This window comes from Dasypus novemcinctus, chromosome 1 (genome assembly GCF_030445035.2).
Source record: "Dasypus novemcinctus isolate mDasNov1 chromosome 1, mDasNov1.1.hap2, whole genome shotgun sequence".
NCBI classification, from domain to species: domain Eukaryota; kingdom Metazoa; phylum Chordata; class Mammalia; order Cingulata; family Dasypodidae; genus Dasypus; species Dasypus novemcinctus.
In genome coordinates this window covers 23,989,134-24,011,735 of record NC_080673.1, presented here as the reverse complement: position 1 = coordinate 24,011,735, position 22,602 = coordinate 23,989,134, and the positions used below count along the sequence as shown (strand labels likewise).

Here is a 22,602-nt window from a genome sequence, read left to right as displayed (position 1 = left end):
AATATATCCGTTTCAGCACAGTTTCAAAATTATAATATACACCTGATAAAAGGAAGTGACCATTCTAAAGTTGATCACACAGAAGCAGAAACTGAAAAAAGCGAAAGAACACAGTTTTTTAATAGATTTACACTAAATGATTCAACAATTGCTAGTCAAGAGGATCTGGGAATTAATAAGAGTTTATATATGTTTTAGGGTTATTTTAGAAGACAATATATTTATATTAAGTTATCTGGATAGCGATCTCATTTATATTGTGAATTATATCACTTTCAATAAATCTTTTAGTTGTCTTCATAAAACATCCAGGGAAAAATGTGTTGAGAAAAAAAATCCTGAACAGAGGAGATTCTAACTAAAATACTAGCTCATTTTGCGTCGCCCCCCCATGCCTATTTCTGAACGTTTCCTCAGTCAGATATTTTATTTTTTGAGTTTCTATACACTGCATGTACATGCATGGCAAATAAGCAACAAGCAGTACAAAAAGAACATGTTTTTGCTTCTACTGATTTGCCTAGCTGGTATCATTCATTCATTTGTGCCTTAATGTATGTATTCAATTTCTGTTAGATCAGGTAATATGCATCAATCACTATGCTAGCTACTTGGACTACCATATTTTTTTAGTAAGTCAGACAATTAAATGAACTAGTGACTATAGTGACAATGATGTGTTTCAGCAATCCAGCTAATTCATTATTTCCTCTCTTAAATGAATATGAGTCATTATAAATTCCTTCAAAAGTGAACATTTCTCCAGTAATGAGTGCTACTATATCAGGCACAGTCTTGCATGCTGGATATCTCGTAGTAAACTCGAGTTTACTACTTGAGTCTGGTGAAAGCAATAGACAAACAGAAAAATGTAATCCAGTATGATAACTGTAGGGTGCTATAGGAATTGAAGTTAAGCATGGAACCTGATCTCAGGGCACAGGAGAGCTGCAAGGGAAGGGAGTAACATCTAAGTAGAGACTTGAAGCATAAGTATTTTTATCCAGTACTCAAGTGAAGAAGTACAGGGAAATGGAATGAAAGAGAAAGAACATGAACTAACCAAGGGACTGAATAAACTTTGTTTTATATCCTTAATCAAAATAAAATTGGGTCTGTTCTCTCTAGTTCCTAATTCAGTCAGTGCTAATGTACTTAAGAAGTCAATATTAATTCACCCAGTCTTAGGGAGACCATGAAGGTCTTTGTCACTTGAGAAAACATTTAATTAGGTTTCTTGGGGCCTATTAGTTATTTGGGTCATCACAGCCATATCGCACTTGATTCCTTCATAATACAGAAAACAAAATTTCCAGAGAACCCTCCTCTGGACAGTGCTTAGTCTGTCAGGTGTAGTCTCAAAGTCTCAAGTAAAAAAACCCATTCATTCCTTAGAAAGGTGCTCATGATTAAAGAACTCATATCAGTTAATTACTAGAAGAGCAGCTTTTTTCCATCCTTATCTTTTTTCCCCCCAGTTGCTTCTCTTTATTTTCTCTGTTGAGACGTTTTGCATTTATACAACAATCAGGCGTAAAATACAAGACCCCCATATGCCACCCCATTACTCAATTTTTTCCCACTCTAATCTATATTTTATTCCTCCATCCTGAGGACCCTGGGATGGCGATGTCCACTCCACCTCTAAATCCAAAAGGAGCCTAGATGCCACATAGCTGATGGACGGAATTCTCCTGCTTGCAGCTGTAGATGCTCTTGGTTCCCTTTTACCTTTTAACATTTCTCCCAAAGGGTCAAACCATCAAGAAAATAGTCTCCTTTAAAACGAAAATATCCGTGAATGTAATATAGGTCTTCTTTTCGGAACTCTTCTCATTTGAACATGGTGTTCAGGTAATTCTGAAACCGGTGTTTGTTGTTTTCAAATAGGTGCTGTTCAAATAGCTATAGAAAGAACAATTCTCTGGACAGAGTTTTTTGGACTATAAAAGCATTAAAGTAGTACAATGGTTTTCTACTAAACTGTACACAAATACACTGAAACAGATTCTCTTAGTACACAAATGATTTTGTTTGAAACAACTTTTAGGATGCTGTGTATCTTTCATTCTTCTGAATAACTGCTCAAATTGCCAAATAATTTCAGAAAGAGCAAAACAACATGCATTAACATGTCCAAATGAATAGGAATTTTTTTTTTATATCAGCAGTAGAGATTTGTTCACTTTGGCAGATCCTTTCCAGCTATGAAGGTAGACAAATCTCCTGGGCTTTGAAAGGGGTACTAAGACATAGTGTGTAAGTATATCTTCTTTGTACCAGCCCAGATGTGATGCTAGCCAGCTCTGGGTTTAAGACCTCAGCTCTCTCATTAATATCTGGATTAACCAGAAATAGTTTGTAAACGGTATTATAACAGATTATAGTAAAAATGAAGTTTTAAAATATATTTAAAATGTATTACATAGAGCTAAATATGCAGTAAATGCTCATTAATATTTGCTATTATCATGGTACGTATGAAGTCATAAACCAGAGAAACTATAAATTCCTAGATAAAGTGAAAATTCATTCTCTGTAGGTACATTTTAAAGCATCTTAAAGCGCATGAGCACATTCCTAAGCATGAGAGCTATCTGCACTAGAACCACTCGGGATATGTATCTGTAACTGCAAAGAAAACTTTTTACTATCTTGTAAACCCAATTTGGTTCTGTGCCTCCCTTGTCCTTACCCTGATTCCTGTAACTTTCTGGGTGGTGTGGAAAGCCCTACTCTTTGGCCATTCAGGACTAGTTCCAGGTTTGTAAATTCCCTAATAAACAGTTACTGTTATGCTATATGGAGTGACCTGCTTTGTTTTTCCATTTTTAAGGGCCCATAGAACTTTGGTGAAACCTATTCAGTAGGTTCCCTGGCCTGCATGACATAGAAAGAGAGCTTTGTTTCCTACTCTTCCTTTACGTTCCTCTTGGTAGCTTGACCTCTCGTGAATTTTGTGGTTCTATTTTTTATGTATGTTTGCCTGTAGACAAAAAAAAGAGGTAGAAAAACAGGGCAAATAGCTTACATCTTACCCAGATTATCAGGTCATCAGTACTACGAGCAGTTTAAGACACTCAATTAAAACTTGAATTCTTCAACTATCCAATGTCATACGTTCCACAATTGCTAAATGTATATTTGACCTTTTTCCTATGGTAAAATTTCCCTTTTTATTGTAAATTCTATTAAGAAAATTATGACTAATCATTTATTTTAAAAATAAAGTTTAATCACATATCTAATCTATTACATGACAAGCAAGCAAGGCTATCAAATTGAACACTATAAAATATACCACAATGAACATTTTAAGTTAGATGTAAAGTTCTGCAAAATAATTATTTTACATAGATGACTTAAAGTTTTTATCACTTTAAGGAAGTCTCTAAACTAGCATAGCTAATATTCAAGGTATAACCATGTTAGATGAGTCCAAAATACTTTCATATAAACATATCAAGTAAAGATAATTTTGTGATAAAATGAATTTGAGAGCATATCTCAATACTAGAGCATTCTTATTTTAAAAGATGCTTTGCAAATGTTATAGAAAACTAATAATTACGGCATTTTTCAACTTATCTGGTATTGAAACTCTTTTAAGCTCTTTATTAAAGTCATTAATCTTTTTAATCTACATATAAACCATATAATTTGGTTATTATTTTGGTAATTATAATAAAGCAACAGATTTTTGAAGTGTTAAGTAGGTTTCTAAAGTCATACAGCAAGTAAAGTGAAGTTTAGATTTATATACATCTGTCTGATTCTAAGTACTATGATCCTTCTACTGTGTGGAAATTGCTGTTCCAAAGGAAAAGATTCAAAGTTTTGCTTTTTCTTTGATTATAAAGAATAACACTGCTACTTTTGTCTCCCCAAATTCCACTACAGTGTTGATAAGAATGTGAAAATTATTGATTAGTAGGTTATAAGTAAACAGAAATCTTTGAGTTTTGGGGACTGATTTTACTGAAAGTTAAGAATTAACAAATGATTGTCATTACTACATCATTATATGGATGCCTTTTTTACTTCCAGTAATTACAAAATAGCAAAAGGTTGATAGCTAAAATGACTGAAACTGGCAGGTCTGACTTCACTGTTTGTATATGGTCATTTCCAACTACCAGTTTGCCATTGTGATTATTATTCCAGATGGATCTTATTTTTGTATATGAACATTTCTATTGAGAGGGTAACCGCTCCACCTTCCTCTGTTTCATATCTGTATAAAAAACCTTTTCACTGACCTTGATTGGTATCCCCCTCCCCCAGATCCCTGGATCTCTGGTAATGATTGTAAATTTGTGACTCACCCTGCTTTGGTACCAACCCCCATCCTTTTCATCCTAATAATATTCTGATATGATAAAAGATCAAAATTAAAGCAGTTCTAGAAGACAGATTTGGGGGACAATTTAAGGTGATTGTCCTCCTTTGCTTTCTCAAGAAAATGAACACTTTCTTTATTAGGAATTGGTTTTTAAGGTGCTCAGTATTGTATTATGATCTCTTCCATCATAAGGTTGGAGTCTTTGATAGGAGCTTGGGTTACAGGGGCTTCACCACATCAACTGGAAAAGAATCCTTCACTAGCTGAAATATAGACACTAAACATGAAAGGAAATCTAACATGTGATGGGAATCAAAGGGAGAAGTCAACCAGTATTCATTCCTGTCACAAAGCACAGATACTTGCTCTGTTTTCCTTGTTTTTTTAAAGATTTTTTGAGATGTATTCTATTTATTTCTTCCCCCCGCCCCCCATTGTCTGCTCTCTGTGTCCATTTGCTGTGTGTTCTGCATTTGCTTGCATTGTCAGGCGGCACAGGGAAACTGTGTCTCTTTGTTGTGTCATCTTGCCGTGTCAGTTCTCTGTGTGTGTGGCGCCACTCCTGGGTGGGCTGCACTTTTTATTTCATGTGAGACAGCTCTCCTTGCAGGATGCACTCCTTGCACACGAAGCACTCCTATGTGGGGGTGCCCCTGCGTGGCATGGCACTCCTTGTGTGTGGCAGCAGTGTGCATGGGCCAGCTTACCACACGGGTCAGGAGGCCCTGGGTATCCAACCCTGGATCCTCCATACGGTAGGCAGACACTCTATCAGTTGAGCCATGTCTGTTTCCCATCAGTTAAGCCATGTCTGTTTCCCATCAGTTAAACCATGTCCGCTTCCCATCAATTGAGTCACATCCACTTCCTATCATGTTTTGTTTTAATATATTTTTGATAGGGGATGCATTTAAATGATTAAAACAAAAGGAACAAAAAACTTGCATCAGCAAAATTTTGGGGAATCTTTACTACCCACCTGAAATCCAAAGTCACTTCAAGGTCAGGCAGAATTTTGGGTTGCTCATCCATCTCTTTGGCACAGAATAAAAGGTAGTAAGTACACTCAACTACCTTGTGGTCTTAACTCTAGCATCTTCCTCTTCTCAATGTCATGGACTATGGATTAAATTTACCTAGGCTTTGAGTTTTCCTCTGCTATATTCATTTTAATTCTTCTTTTGTATTATCTTATTTTTCGACATCTATTCAGGTACACATCTTTTTGCAATCAATATTGCTAAAACTGATGGGTAGAACTGTAACTGAGGGTTAAGAATTAACAAATAATTATGATTACTGAAACATTATATAGATGCTTTTAAAATTAGCTAAAAGATTTAATATCTGAAATTACTGTAACCAGGCTAGATTAACTTAACCCTTTGGCGGTGGCCATTTCTGACTAAAATCCTGAACATTGTAATGACTGTTCCAGGCCATCTTACCCTTGTATATGGCCACTTGTACCTGCTATTGTAACGTGTACTCTAGAATAATCATTATGCAAAGGATCCTGCTTTTGTATATAAACATTTCTATTGTAAGGATGACCACTCCACCTTCCTGCATTTTACAGTGATATGAAAATCCTTGTAACTGACCTTGTTTTCGGTATTCCCTTCTCCTGGATGCCTTGATAATGATTTTTAACTTTGTGACTCATCACTGATTACTACCCACCCCATTGTGTTCAGCCCTTTAATGTTTGATAGTGAAAGAAACTGTGCCAGTTCCACCCCTATTATGCATTAGCATTCCGATCTTATAAAATATAAGAATTTCTGCAAATTGGGGGGAGGGGGCAGTTTTTTGGGACATCTAAGGTGACAAACGTCCTTTGTCTATACAAGCAAATAAATTTTTCTCTTTGAGACCCTGGTGTCTTGGGAATTGGTTTTTAATATGCATTGGGAAAATGAGCCACTTTTGCTCAGTTTCACAATGGCAATATATACAAAGCCCTGGATTCTGTTCTCATAGTGTGGCCTCAATAAACTACTGATTCTCCCTTACTCATTTTTTTATTTCTACTTCCAATTGTCATTCCTAGTATATAAGAATTTGTTTGATGTTTTGCATGATGACCTTGTAGTCTGTGACTTTATTACGTGTAGGAGTTTTTTTTTTTTAATTCCTTGAAATTTTCTACCCAATCATATTGCCTGTGAACAGGGAAAATTTTATTTCTTCTTCTCCAATCCATATGCTTTTTTTATTTCCTTTTTTCCCTTATTGCATAGATATTCAATTGGAATGAGATTGGAAAGCCTTTATTTTTGATTAGCAGTGGAAATCATTCAGTCTTTCACTATTATGTATTGTATAAATTGTTGTGTTTTTTGTTTTTGTTGTATGTTTTTTTGTAGATATTCTTTATTAAGTTGAAGAATATCCTCTCTATACCTAGTTTTCTGACAGTTTTTTTAAAAAATCACAATTGGGTGTTGAATTTTCTAAAATGCTTTTGTTTACCTTGATTTTGTTTACCTGGTATTTCTTCTTTTGACCAGAAATCAGCAAACTTCTGAAAAGGGATATTTTTAGACTCTGTGCTACACATGATTTCTGTCACATGTTCTGACATTTTTTAAACAATTTGTTAAAATTCTAATTTATCTTAGACTGAATTCTTTATGAAAATAGGCTATGGGATTGCTGCCCACACCTGCAGCTCCATCCCTGCCCCAGGCAGGGGAGAAAGGGATGTGAAGCTTCATCAGTCTCTCTGGGCAACTACAGTCTAGACCTGGATGTGAATTATTCCAAAGAGCTGTGACACTCTCCCTACTCCCAGCAAAGGAGAAGTTGGAAGAAGCTTCACTGGTCCCTGGTGCAATGAGGGCAGTTCGCGCCTCCACAACTTACAGCATCAACTACATGCTTGGCTTCTACTGCACAACCAGCAAGGGAGAAACGATAGGAAGCCCTAAACTAAAGAGAAAAACTGCACCCAGAATAAATACTCTAGTAAGCCAGATGCCAAGACACCAACAGAAAATCACAATCCACACCAAGAAATAGGAAGCTATGACTCAGTTAAAGGAACAAAATAAGCCTCCAGATGAAATAAAGGAGTTGAGACAACTAATTACAGATGTTCAAACAAATCTCCTTAATAAATTCAATGAGATGGCTAAAGAGAGTAAGGATATTAAGAAGACATTGGATGAGCACAAAGAAAAATTTGAAAGCATACATAGAAAAATAGCAGATTTTATGGGAATGAAAGTTGCGATCGATGAAATTAAAAAAAACATTGGAATCATATAATAGCAGATTTGAGGAGGCAGAAGAAAGGATTGGTGAGCTTCAAGAAATGGCCTCTGAAAGTGAACATACAAAAAAAGAGATGAAGAAAAGAATAGAAAAAATTGAACAAGGTCTCAGGGAAGTAAATGACAGCAAAAGGCATGCAAACATACATGTCATGGGTGTTCCAGAAGGAGAAGAGAAGGAAAAAGGGGCAGAAGGAATATTTAAAGAAATGATGGTAGAAAATTTTCCAACCCTATTGAAGGACATAGATATCCTTGTCCAAGAAACACAATGTACTCCTGCCTGAAAAAATCCAAATAGACCAACTCCAAGACACATATGCATCAGATTATCAAAGGTCAAAGACAAAGAGAATTCTGAGAGCAGCAAGAGAAAAGTAAAGCATAACATATAAGGGATACCCAATAAGATAATGCACTGCTTTCTCACCAGAAACCATGGAGGCAAGAAGACAGTGGTCTGATATATTTAAGATACTATGAGAGAAAAACTTCCAGCCAAGAATCTTATATCCAGCAAGACTGTCTTTCAAAAATGAGAGTGAAATTAGAATATTTATAGATAAACAGAAACTGAGAGAATTTCTATGCAAGAGACCAGAGTTTCAGGAAATAATAAAGGGTGCTAGAGCCTGAAAAGAAAAGACAGGAGAAAGGGGCCTGGAAGAGAGTCTAAAAATGAAGATTGATTCAGTAAAAGTAACTAAAAGTGTCAGAAGAGTGGTGAAAATAAAATATGACAGATAAAACTCAAATAGTCAGGAATAAACTTAATAAATGATGTAAAGCACTTGTACTCAGAAAACAGCAACTCAATGTTATTTTTTTTTTTAAGATTTATTTATTTATTTAATTCCCCTCTCCCCTGGTTGTCTGTTCTCTGTGTCTATTTGCTGTGTCTTGTTTCTTTGTTCGCTTCTGTTGTCGTCAGCAGCACGGGAAGTGTGGGCGGCGCCATTCCTGGGCAGGCTGCACTTTCTTTCGCGCTGGGCTGCTCTCCTTACGGGGTGCACTCCCTGCGCGTGGGGCTCCCCCACGCGGGGGACACCCCTGCGTGGGCGGCACTCCTTGTGCGCATCAGCACTGCGCGTGGGCCAGCTCCACACGGGTCAAGGAGGCCCGGGGTTTGAACCGCGGACCTCCCATGTGGTAGACGGACGCCATAACCACTAGGCCAAGTCCGTTTCCCACTCAATGTTAAAACAAATCAAAAAAGCCCTAAATAACTGGAAGAACATTCCATGCTCATGGATTGGAAGACTAAATATCATTAAGATGTTAATTCCATTCAAATTGATATATTTAATGCAATCCCAATAAAAATTCCACCAGCATTAAAGAAAAAAATTGGAAACACAATCATTAAATTTTATTTGGAAGGGTAAGGAGTCCTGAATAGCCAGAAACATCATAAAAAGGAAAAGTGAACCCTCATCTCCAGACTTTAAATCATAATACCCACCTATAGTGATAAAAATAATATGGTACTGGCCTAAAGACAGACACAATAGACTAATGGAACCAAATTTATGGTTTAGAAACAGACCCTCACAGGGATGGTCAAGTGATTTTTGACTAGGCTGTCAAACTCACACAGCTCAGGCAGAACAATCCATTCAACAAAATGTGCTGAAAGAATTGAACATCCATAGCTGAAAGAAGGAAGGATAACCCCTATTTCACATCTTATCCAAAAATTAACTCAAAATGGATCAAAAACTAAAATAAAAGCAAGAATCATAAAATTTCTAGAAGAAATTATTGGAAAATATCTTCAAGACCTGGTTGTAGATGGTGGATTCTTAAAGGAGATAAGAGGAAGACTGAGTAGACTACTGATGTTTAATGTATGTAGAAGTTTTAATTAGCCTGACTAAAAAAGTGTGGAAATGTATAGAGTGGATGGTAACAGTGAGTAACAGCTAGTTTATAAATGGGGATGTGACTGAAAAAGCTAGCCCAGTTATATAAATGCCAACTGACAGAATGCTAGAGAATAATTTAGGAACTGGATAGCACAGTAAACCAAGAGGTTGGTGAGAATTGTGGTTGATGGTACAGATGCAAAAGTGTCCTTTGTTAGCTAGAACAAATGTATATCACTACTGCAGGGTGTTGGGAATGTGGAGAAGCATGGGAAAAATACATCTGGAGTGACCTATGGACTGTAGTTAGTAGTAATAATATAATATTCTTGCTTCTATGCGAGAGATGTACTGTGCTGATACTAAGGCAGTATGGAAAATGTGAGCCAAATATACACTATGGACATGGTAACAATCAGATGATATTATTTCATTTGTAGCAAATGACACACCATATTATGGTATGTTGATGGAGGGGTGTTGTTTGGGAGTTCTACACATGTGCATGATTGTTTTGTACATTTACAACTTCTGTCATAAAAAAATATTTTAAAAATAATAAGGTGTGTTGGGGGAAAAACACACCAAATGTAAGATAAGGACTATGATTAGTAGTAAGATTTTGACAGTGTTCTTTCATAGTTTGTAACAAACCTCTCATCACAATGCAAGGTGTTGGTGGACAGTTTATGTATAGGACCCCTGTATGATGTTATACATGTTTGCTTTGTAAGTTCATAACTTTTACTATATATTTAATTGTTTATGTATGTTTATATATAAATGATATAAAGTTAATAACAATCTGATTGGTTAGGGGAAAACTACTTTGTTTAGTGGTAATATTTGACAATACTCTTTAGTCATTAGTTAAAAGTGTTTTGGTTGCATTTACTACCAAATGCAAGTTATTGGTGGTAGGGTGAGATGTTATGTGTTTTTGTTTTATGTTATATATGTTTGTTTGTAAATTCACAACTATTACACACTTATTGTTTATGTATGTGTGATGTATTTCAATAAATTAAATAAATAGACTGTGGGCCAAATTTTTCACTGGAATCCTACTAAATCTCAACTTTAGGCTGTTAATAGGTTGATTACATTGATTTTTGAATATTAAATTAAGCTTGCAATCCTATAATTAACCTCACTTGGTTGTGGTGTTTTTATTGGATTTATTTAGATATATTTTTTGTTTTGCTAAAATTTGTTGAGAATTTTTATTCTGCATGTATGTTCATAAGGGATATTGGTTTTGAGTTTTGTTATAATGTCTTTATCTGATTTGGGTATTATGGTAATTCTCACCTCAAAAAATGAATTGGAAAATGTTCTATTGTTTTCTGAAAGAGATGGCGGAGATTTGGGGTTATGTCTTCTTTAAATGTTTGGTAGAATTTGCCCAAGGATTTCTTTTTCAGAATGCTTTGGTTGGTGATTGTAATTACTTTAATAGTTAGAACTATTCAGGCAACTTTATTTTGTGTAAGTTTTAATAGTTTGTAATTTACAAGGAAATTGATCGTTTCATTAAAGTTTATGTAGTTATATGCATAGAACTTATCACTATATTCCTATATTAACATTTTCCTACCTACAGGTGCTGAAGTACTATGTCCTTTCATTCCTGACATGAGTATTTTGTGTCTTCCTTCTTTTTTATCTTGTAAGTATTGCTTGAAGTTTATCAATTTTTATTGTTCTTTTCAAGAAACTGCTTATGGTTTCTTCGGTTTTTCTTTGTTTCACAGTTTTCACTTTCATTGATTTCTACTCTTATTTTTATTTCCTGTCTTCTCCTTGCTGTGAATTTATTGTATGCCTTCTAATTTGCTAAGATAGAAACTTGTGACATTCATTTGTGGCTTTTTTACCCCAATATAAGCATTTAATTTAAAAAATAATCACTTCTAAGACCTGCTTTAGCTATGTCCCACAGATTTTGAAATGTCGTATTTTTATTTTTGTACAGTTCATCAGTTTTCTAATTTCTCTTGAGATTTCCTTAATGATGGATTATTTAGAAATGTCTTAATTTCCATATTTTGATATTTTCCTACTATCTTTCTGCTACTGGATTCTAGTTTAATTTCAAAATAGTATGAAAATAATCTGTATATGATTCAATTTTATGTTTGTCAAGACTTGTTTTCTGACCAAGGATATGATCTATATTGATATTAAGTTCTACGTACACTTGAAAATAATGCATATTTTGCTACTGTTGGACGAATATTCTAGAAAAGTCAATTGGAACCATTTGGCTGATGGTGTTATTCAGGTCTTTATATTCTTGCTGATTTTCACTATGTTAATTCTACCAATGTCTGAGCAAGGAATGTTGAAATCTCAAGGTATAATTTTGAATTTGTCCATTTTCTTCTTTTATTTCCATCAGTTTTGCTTCCTGTATTTTGGACCTTTATGCCTGGATATATATACATTTAGAAATGTTACATCATTGTGATGATTTGACCCTTTTATCACTGTGTAAGATTCTCTTTATTCCTGATAATTTTCCTGAGTTTACTTTTTTGATAGCATGTCTTCTGGTTAGTATTTTCTTTCTTCTGCTTAGTATTTTCTTCTGGTTAGTATTTTCATATGTCTTTTTCTGTCCCTTTAAAAAATTATAAAATAAAAAATAATTAGGGTAGTAGTTTTACAGAAAAATCATGCAGAACTTATAAAGTTTCCATCCTTTTATGCATATGTATGTATGCAAATTAATGCAAACATACAGAACTAGGTAACACCAACAGTGAACCCTAATGTAAACTATGAACTCAAACTAACAGTAAAATTATAATATTCTTTCATCAACTATAACAAAGGTACCACACTAATGCAAATTGTCAATAATATGAAAACTATAAGTGTGAGGGGCTATATGGGGATATTTGTTGTGGGAAACTGGCTTACCTGTTCCTTATTGTAAATGTTACACCTGTTCAATTGTAGATGTTGCAGTTGTTCCCTATTATTGTAGATGATGCCACAGTTCTAATAGCAAACAGATGCTTGGTAGTTTCCAAGAAATACGAGGTGGAAACTAGGGTCAGCGCTCTCAGTTCCAGAAGCTGTGAGTCCCCTGGTCCCAGCTTTATCTCCTCTCTTGTTTCTCTCTCTCTGTTCCTTTATTTTGTAAAGTTCTGTATTGCCTTCCCCTCGAGCCAGCCTATCGCTGAGCTGATCGCAGCAACTGGCACTCAATGTGGGACTCCAAAGAGGGACTTGAAGGGAAGAAGGATTGCCTCTAGTGAAACTAAAGTTGATGCAGTGATGCAGAGCCCTGAGTGGTTTGGAAAGCCTTCAAAGTCCTCAAGGGTTTGCTCGTATTTTCCCAGGAGATGGAGAACATCCTGTGTGGGTACCAGCTTCTTGGATAAAGCCATACCACGAAAGTTCCTGTGGAACCCAGAACCTCCAGTCGTGCAGATGGAGATACAGATGCTGGAAACTGCAAGGTTGGGTCTCATTCCAAAAACTAGAATGGCTTTACATCAAAGTATCTAAGCTACAGAACTCGTTCAAGCATGGCATCATAAAGCAAGTATGGCTTGGGCACAGAAAGAGATTAAGAAGGAAATTGAGAGGAGGAAAACTGGAAAAGGAATGTTGAATTATAAAAGGAAGCAATGAAGGAATTCTAGATTAATAGAATTGGAACTGCTTTTGTGTTTGTCTGTACAATGTCAGTGTGTGTCTTATTGTTTCCGTGTGTGGGAAAAATAAGGAAGGAAATAAAGAGAAAGAGAGGGAGGAAAAAAGAAAGAGAGAGAGGGAGGAAAAAAGAGAGGGAGGAAAAAAGAAAGAGGAAGGATGGAAAAAGAAAAAAGAAAGGAAGGATAAAATGAAAGAGGTAAAAGTTAAGCGAATATTGAAAAAGGTAAAAGGGTTGTGGGAATGCTAACTGAAATTTAATAAGGTATATTTTGTGTTAAAATAAAATGGTTAGTTTTAAAAAATCAGAAATGGAGATATGCGGGACAGAACTAGTATGCATATAGCAAGTTGTAAAAGTATTGTGGTAGCATTCAGTGAGATGTGTTTTGTAAAAGTAAAACAAGCCTGAATGAAAACAAAAAGTGCAAAAACTGAGTGAAAAGGTTGGCAATGGACTTTTGCAGTTCTTCAGAGCTTTCTGCCCTGGCCTGATGGCAATAAATCTGGCTGCATAGAAGAAACCTGTGGCAGTGACCCTTCTAAGAAACATCAGAGACATTGGTATCTTAAGGGGCTGGAATAGGCAAACAACTGGGACAAGCTGTAAGGTCCCTGAAGTGTTGTTTGGTTGGGTAAGAAAAAGCTATACTCTCTGCTGTATTGGATAAGGTACAAGATTTTCTCATGTTAATAGAATTTGTAATATTGTTGGCATAGTAAAAATCTTTATTCCCTCACTGAGATGTGTTAATTAGGAAAGATCCTTCATGGGAGTAGGAGGACCTCCAGCAGGCTGCTTTAAAAAATAAAGAGGGAGAAGGTGGATATTGACTTAGCCTGTGTATTGGATGTGGCCTCAGATCCAGTGAAGATGCTAAGGGCACTGTACAAACTAGGGAAAATGAGATCATTTTTGATTGCATCAAAACTTTAATAATGAAACATATTGTGTATTTAAGTTATTTGATGAACTGTAAGTGATATATAAATGTACCTTCTTGAATGTATATTTAAATCTCTTGTTTTAAGTTTGAATAATCCTGGGGCTGAATATTGAGAAAAAATTTAATGAGTATTATTCAAACCTAAAAGTGAAAATATGCAGGAAACTTTGTTAATCAGTGAAATATCATTTGTGTAGACTTTGCAAAAACAAAAAGGTGGAAATGTTGTGGGAAACTGGCTTACCTGTTCCTTATTTTAAATGTTACACTGGTTCTATTGTAGATGTTGTAGTTGTTCCCTGTTATTGTAGATGATGTTGCAGTTGTAATAGCAAAATCTGCTTGGTAGTTTCCAATAAATAAGAGGTGGAAACTAGGGTCAGTGCTCTCAGTTCCAGAAGCTATGAGTCCCCTGGTCCCAGTTTTATCTCCACTCTTGTCTCTCTCTCTGTTCCTTTATTTTGTAAAGTTCTGTGTTGCCTTCCCTTCGAGACAACCTATTGTGAGCTAATTGCAGCAGATATTCATTTACTTTTAACTTGCATATATTAGTATATATTTGAATTACATTTCTTGTGAATATCATTGAGTTTTTCACTTTTTAAATCCATTCTGACAATAATTTGCCTTTTCATTGGTGTGTTTAGGCCATTTACATTTTATGGAATTATTGTTATGCCTGAATTTAGGGTTTTAATTTTATTATTTGTTTGTTTCCTTTGTTTTTGTTTATTGATTTCCACTTTCACGTCTATTTCTGGATCATCTGAATATTTTTAGTATTTTGGTTTTTTTTTGTGGTTTTGATTTTATCATTGTATATAGTTTTTGTTTTTGTTGCTGTTGCTGCTATCGTTAGTGATTGCTCTAGGGATTACAATATATATACTCAACTTTTCATGGTTTATTTAGAAGGAATGTTTTACCACTCCAGATAGAATATATAAAACTCGCCACTATGTATTGCCTTTTATCCTCACACCTTTCATTTTAGGGGTCCTCTTTAATACATATACATACATTATAAGACTCTTCAGACAAAGTTAAATTTTTTGGTTTCAATCACCTGTCATATATTAAAGAATTAAAGAGAAGATGAGTGTTCTATTATATTTGTTATGCTCTTTCTCACTCTTGAAATGAAGAAAAGGCAAAAACCTCAGCAAAGAAATAGAAGATGTACAGAAGATGTAAAATAAGAATAGGATTTTAAGCAAATTATTGGCCTGATTTTTTAAAAATCAGTATATTTTTATAACACTGTATATACTTATTTTAGATATACTAAAAGTGCAAAATTTACAGAAAACAGTTGCCAAATGTATTTACTTTTTGAGGAAAATGACACCAAGGATTAATTAAAGGTAGCTTAGGCAATTTGAAGGATGTATTAGATGACCCAAGCAATTGAGATCCTGTATACCACAAGGGAGGTCCCAGGTTTGGTTCCCAGGTGCCTTCTGGAGAAGAACAAGACTGTGAGCTGGCATGATGGCATGGCAAGATGATACAACAAGAAGACACAAAGAAGAAACACAATAAGAGAGACAAAAAAGCAGGAGTGGTGATGTCTCATGCAATTGAGCACCACTCTCTCACACAGAAGGTCCCAGGTTTGGTCCTGGGTGCCTTCTAAAGAGAAGATGAGCAGACACAGAAATCACACAGCAAATGGACATAGAGAACAGACAGGCATTTTTTAAAAAACATATTCCCTTCCCCTTGAGGCTTGCTTGCCATCTGCTCTCTGTGTCTATTCACTGCACATTCTTCTGTGTCTGCTTGTCTCCGTTTGCTGCATCATCTTGCTGTGCCAGCTCTCTGTGGGCATGGGCCATCAGCTCTTGTGGACAGGGGCCAGCTTGCCTTCACAAGGAGGCCCTGGGACATGAACCCAGGGCCTCCCATATAGTAGATGGGAGCCCAATCGATTGAACCACAGCTGCTTCCCAAAACAGGCATTTAAGACATATCTATTTTGGCAATGGAAGTATTGTTTCTGCAATAAAACAGGAAGTCTGAAAATGATTTTGGCCCCCTCAATCCCACACTCTCTCATAGTAAATTGCCTATGATGTGGATTCACGGATAATTCTACTTGAACAAATATCTTTGTGTATGAGTTCTACAAGTGTGAGGACTATGCCCTTTCCAGAAAAATGATGGGTGACTTCTTCCCCAAAGAAGAGCTATTGGCCTAATTTTATCCCGATATTTTGGTTAATCAAACCATGTACAAGGGGTTAAAAAAACAGTTTTAGGATGAATCAGGCAATCAGACTCATTAAGTCATACGTATATAGAGAACCTATTCAGACATTTAAATAAATCCTACATTAAATTCTCAATCTCAGAGCAAAACTGCTTGTTTTTGTTGTTTTCTGTAATCAGCAATGTTATTTTTAATTGTTTAATTACAGCAGGGAAGTCACTCCACTTAAACAAAAATTTTTGTTTTCCCAAATACAAAACATTAATGTTTGGAAAGGAAATTTAACATGATGAACACTTTAAATTATACCACCAACTCAGAATCTATAACTTACCATTTACATACTCCATCCCTTCGGCAAAAGGATGAAAAATTTAAAGCAGTTTATAAATCTCACATAGCAAAGATTATATATATCTCCATATTGCACTCATATATGAAAAATAATAAAACAGTAAAGTCACATGTATTTCATACTCGAAGAACAGCACAAATTTGTTACAGTCAAATAACACAGAAGCTGATGTGAGTAAAATGTTCAGAGATGTGACACATATGTACAGAATGCCATACTATCTAGACATCTAAGACCCGGTGGCAAACTCATTTCTAACCAATCAGAGGGGTAATAATATATTTTAAATTCATTTTTACCAAAGGAAACAACTACTACCAATAAAATGAGGAGGAGAGAAGAAAAGGGCAAAAAGAGAATTAGATAAAGAAAAAAATAAGCAGGTTCTGTGGCGAGGCTTCTCTTTGGAATATAAAGTAGAAGATTTAATAACCATTGCTTCTTCACCTGCCTCTGTGGTCATTCATTCCCATGCTTCAGGCTCTTGCCATGAGCCTGAACTCCCCATGTAGTGTAGGCACAAGGTTAGACATTCTAAAGCTGCTCTCTATCATTGGAATCCCGGTTCGCCTGTCCTTCACTACAGTTTACTCTAGATGTTAATGATTAATCATTTGATTTACTCTCCTTCTTAGGACTATTTACATTTCAGTGTGAACACAATCATACCCTATTTTCATCTATACAATCTATAAAGTTAAACAATTTAGAATAATTAATGCTGCCCTGGGTACAGTGAAGTTGTCATTCACATATTGACAAAAAGTCTCTTAAAATTTTTCTCTTAGGTGGCTATTATCTCCACTCAACTTATTCATCATCTCAAGCACACCTTCCCTAAAGAGGTCCCTGCTCCCATTACCTATAAAGGCCTCCAGATTTTATCATATGGTCCTATTTACCTGCTGAAGTGCTGTCTGCAAGGCACTTTTGGTGGTCTGCAATTATCTTGTTAATTTACTTTTTTTTTGTTAATTTTACTCCTCAAGAATGTAGCACCCCAGATCTTTTCCATATACACATATGTGTACCTGTGACAGTGACTGGGACTTAGTATGGATTCCAAAGATAATTTTGAATAAATGAATAATGGAACAACTAAAGAAGTATACAAACAGCTTTGAATCTACTAATATTTGTCTCAATAATTTAATAATTTCATATATATTGATTATTATGTAAACTAAGAATTCAGAAAAAAACTTTATAGTTACTTATCCATTTTTATATATTTTACAACACTGAAAATTTGTAAGATTCATGCTTCGGAATAGGAAATTGGTAGCATAACTTATGGTACACCCATTTAATGGGATATTATGCAGCTATTGAAATTGTATTAATGAAAGATAAAAAGGAGATACGTAGGGTACACTAATTTCCATTTTATCTATCTTATTTATACTTTAGTGATTTTTTTTTCTTTTCTAGCAAAACTATGCTGTTTTCATAAAGCCCCAAGGTAAAGATCCTTGTCATACATTACTCAAATAGCAGTAATTTACCTCAGGTAAGTGCAAGAAACCACCTGTGGTGACCACCATCGTGCTGGTCATGAGTACCTTGACTGTGATTGTCAGGTTTCCTGCTGGACAATCTCCCTGAGAACAGAACATAACACTGACTGGGCATATCAGAAAAATCAAGCTTTTCCATATTCATTAGGAAAATATAAAGGCATCATGGACTGTGCCCGTACACTCTAAGGTAGTCAATGCTGCTTACCAAAATTACACTTCATAACCCTCTATTGGGTGGATAAAGTCACAGGATCATTTCTGACCAATGAATTATGACAGAAACTGACAGTGTAACATGAGCTTTTAAAGAATGGTGTGAGACTTTCCAGAAATCACTTCTCTCTGTCAGTGCAATGGGTAACATTCAATTAGTTGCTATTACCACAGAGTGAGTCCCCCAATTACCATGATGCAGTGACACTTGAACAACTCCCAGTGGACAAGTTAAATGACTAAAAATTAATATTTGGTGTTTTAAGCCACCAAGAATTTGGAATTTTTTTATCTAGCTTATCCTGGTGAATTTAACATTTTCTTCCCTGGCTACCTCAAGACCTTATCGCATCCAGTCTATATTTCTGGAAAGGGAATATAGCTTAATAATATTTTATTATTTGCATAAGCTTCTAAGAACCTGGATGAATGCAGTATGGCTAACATAATTATTATACACCCTTGTGGCAGCTTTGCCGATACATGCTTTGTATCTATTTAATGTATCTGGAGACTCAAGCCATAAATTCTTTGACTTCCTTTAGCATCTTCCTTCTTACAAAATGAAAAAAACTAGAATGATTAGATAATTAATATGTATAGTGTGCTAGAAGTCATCAAGGCTTCTGAAAAATCGTTAGTAGCTATTTATAACTATGTTTTAATGAAATGCAAAAATTAGCTCATCCATCAGGAGAACCCTTACTTCTACAGCTCTTCTGACCTGAAAATAAATAGGCCAAATCCTTTGAAACCTTTGAAAGTGATCCAGCTTTAAATGAGGTCTTTTCAAGTAGATCACCTTGTAATTTTATCAACATTCTCTACTATGTCCACTGTACGTACAAGAGAGTTACATGAGTTTCAAACAGTTATGGGCTCAAACATGCATTTTTAAAAATCTGTAAGAATAATGAAGTCAGTGGCAGCTGACATATAGAGTTACAGCATTTGTTATAAACCTACTGTGTAGGTAAATGACCTGTGTTGTACATGCAGCTGGCATTGTAACCAAAGATGTTACCTTAAGAGCCAAAATTATTCTTTCATCTTTCCCCATGATGTGTGATACAATTATGGAGGGAAAACAGTAGGGGCTCCTCAGTGTCACAAACAAACAAAAAAAAACCACATTCATCTCTAGAATTTGAAATTTCCACCATGGAACTGATCCAGATAGCCAATGAAGCCTCCAGTTCATTACCTTTGACCCAATACAAAATAGAGCCCAACTGCCCTACATCTACTTCTACAAGGCAAAGAAACCCTTGCCCAAGCAATAGGAGTAAAGCTAACATCAGCTTTATTTTACAAAAATTGCTTGCCATCTCTAGAGCCCTGAAGTTACTTCCATTCTGGCTTCCTTTGCAGCAGAAAAACTCAAGTGTCCCAAATAAAATGCTGCAGCTGCAAACTCAACTCCAATTTGCCTTTCACCTATGAGAAATGGTGATCTTGGAAGGTCCAACTTGGTTAAGAGGGAATGACATTCATCCCAGAGGACGTATGCACGGAGTCCTCAATACATAAATTTTACCCCTATGTTCCTAGATATAAGATATAAATTTAATTGAATCTTTCAAGCAAATCATATAGGAAAAATTAAGAAAAAAGGAGTAGAAAGGAACAGTAGATCTTATCGATTAACTCAAAACAACTTGGTCATATCACTAAAAATAAATTTTAAGAAAGAAAAGAATGTGATAAAAGTTGCAATGTGTTAAAACAAATCATATGTCATATAAGTGTGAATGAACTCAAAACTCCCATTAGAATGCAGATTCTGACAGAGTTATTAAAGAGCAAAAACAAACAAAGTGAAAGGTTGAAAATAGAGAGTTAACAGAAAGATTTCAGGCTTATATAAACTAACATCAATAGACTACAAGTAAATGTCAATAATGAAAATTGCTGTATAAAAAGAATTAACAATTATAAACCTATATGTCTGAAACAGGGCAGCAAAATGCATAAATCAAAAACTGCTATGTCACAAAGAAATCTTGATGGAAAAAAATCATATAATGAGATACTGCACTATATCTCTTTGAGAACGAGACAGATAATAAACAAGAGATAAATGCATAGAAGAATTAAAGGCTATATTTAATCAAGCTGAATTTTTATATTTTTATAGATGAGACCTCACATATCTAAAATAGACCATACACATTTTCCATTTTTACATTGGCCAGGATTTTAAATTAATTAATTGAAAAGTATATAAAAATCTATACATAGGAAGTTACATTATTAGGTCATAATATAGTAAAATGAGAAACATACAATAATGAATTCACAGGAAAATGTTAACTTTAGAAATTAAGAAATTCGCAGTGAAATAAATCTTGGATCAAAGAGGACTTAAAAAATGAAATTTCACAGAATCTAAAAATCAAAGAGATGAGTTCACTGCATACCAAAATGCTTATCATCACAAAGGGATGATCCAAAGAAAACACATAATATCAAATATCTTAAATTTCAAGAAGAAATATGAAAAATAAAGTAATAAAGCACTTGGAATAAGAAATAGGAAAGAGAATAAATATAAAACAAAAAGGAAAAAGGGTGGGAAGTGTTATAACAAAGGTAATACTGATACTATTGAGTAGAATACAAACAAATAATAAAAACAATCTGAAAACATGAAGGCATTGGGAAGTAATCAACATTCAGAATACTTTATCCCTGAGAGAAAGCCCTTTAATAGAATTCCACATTAATGCCAGCATTTTTCCCTTAGTGTATTTGCAACTTCCTGTGTAGAATAGATTAGAGCAGAAAGCTGCAGTGTCTCTGGGTTAAGAACATGTTCAATTTCCGCAGTAGGGATTTGAGGGGAGAAAAATCCCTGGAAAATGCGTACAATTGAGCTTGATACTATATATTCTATTTTATTCTCTTTATGTGAGTCTATTGTCTATATCTCACCTTCATGCCCGTATATCTTAAGGATACGTATCTTTTCTGATATGCTGCCTTATGATTCCTGCCCCAGAGCTGTCAGAAACTGATTTATCCTCATCCAGCAAAGAGAAAATGCCCGGACATGTATTGCAAAAAGCATAAAGCCTAGTCATGTCACAATATTTCCAGAATCTATCAAATTCTCTCCCCGCCCTCCTTCTGTCTGTCTGTCTATCCTACTCTCTCTTTCCCTCCTTCCATCTCCACTCCTCCCTTTTCTCTCTCATTTTCTTCTCCCTAGCTCCTCCCTACATTAATCTGGGGGTCTGGGGAGACCAAAATTGCTAGAGTTTACAGGACAATACACCAGCGTTGAGAAAATTGCAAGCAAAGAGAAGTCTGGGGCTCTGCAGAAGACTCTACTCTAATATTCAGGTGAGTTCTGACCATCACACACATGTATTAGAGGAAAGTAATTGGGGCAAGGAAAAGAATTACCTGAAAATTTAGACAGACCAATATCTGGAACTCACAATAACTGAGAATATTGCCTGTTCCCATCAGCCAAGGCAGAAAAAAAAATCTCATATTTCATAAAGCATCAGGTAGAGCATTCAAAAGAGTTTTTCCTTAGTTGCAGGAAAAAATAGCCCTACCTGAAATGATGCCCTTTCCACCTAACAGAGCTTAAAAGCAAGACCTAATGGGATCAAACTGTTTCCTAGTAACTTAAGCAACTTTCTTTTAAAAAACAAACAAAAAACAACTCATTTATTTAAAGTAATAAAATGTAAGTTAAATTTCACAGTGTCTGATACCCATACAAAAATATCAGGCATGAAAAAATATACCCAGAAAATATTATCAATTATGAGATGAATAAATTGGAACTGAAATAGAATGTACAGATGACAGAATTAGTAGACCAGGACATTAAAACTGTGATATAATTGTATTCCATTTTAACAAAGCTAGAGGATAGAATTAACATGTTGAAGACTAAAATGAGATCCATTTTGAAATTTTAGAGATGAAAACTGCTGTGTGTATGTATGATGAAAAAAATACAATGGATGGGATTACAGCGATAGGAACTCTCAAAAAAAGAACAAAGAGAAAAAAAAGCTGGAAAAAGAACATGGTATCAGAAAGCCTTGTTGCAACTTCAGGTGGCCTTATACACATTTGGAGTCTTTTGAAGGGAGACAAAAAATATTTCAATAAATAACACTTGATGGAAATTATAAATCCATGTAATCAGGAAATTTAATGATCCTCATCCAAGAAACATGCA

General features: G+C 35.1%; 1 pseudogene; it reads right to left on the bottom strand.

Moving 5' to 3' along the window:
* Positions 1-21,338, bottom strand: part of LOC101445823 (phosphoglycerate kinase 1-like) — a 144,305-nt pseudogene extending 122,967 nt beyond the window's left edge.
* Positions 21,339-22,602: the final 1,264 nt, after the last annotated feature.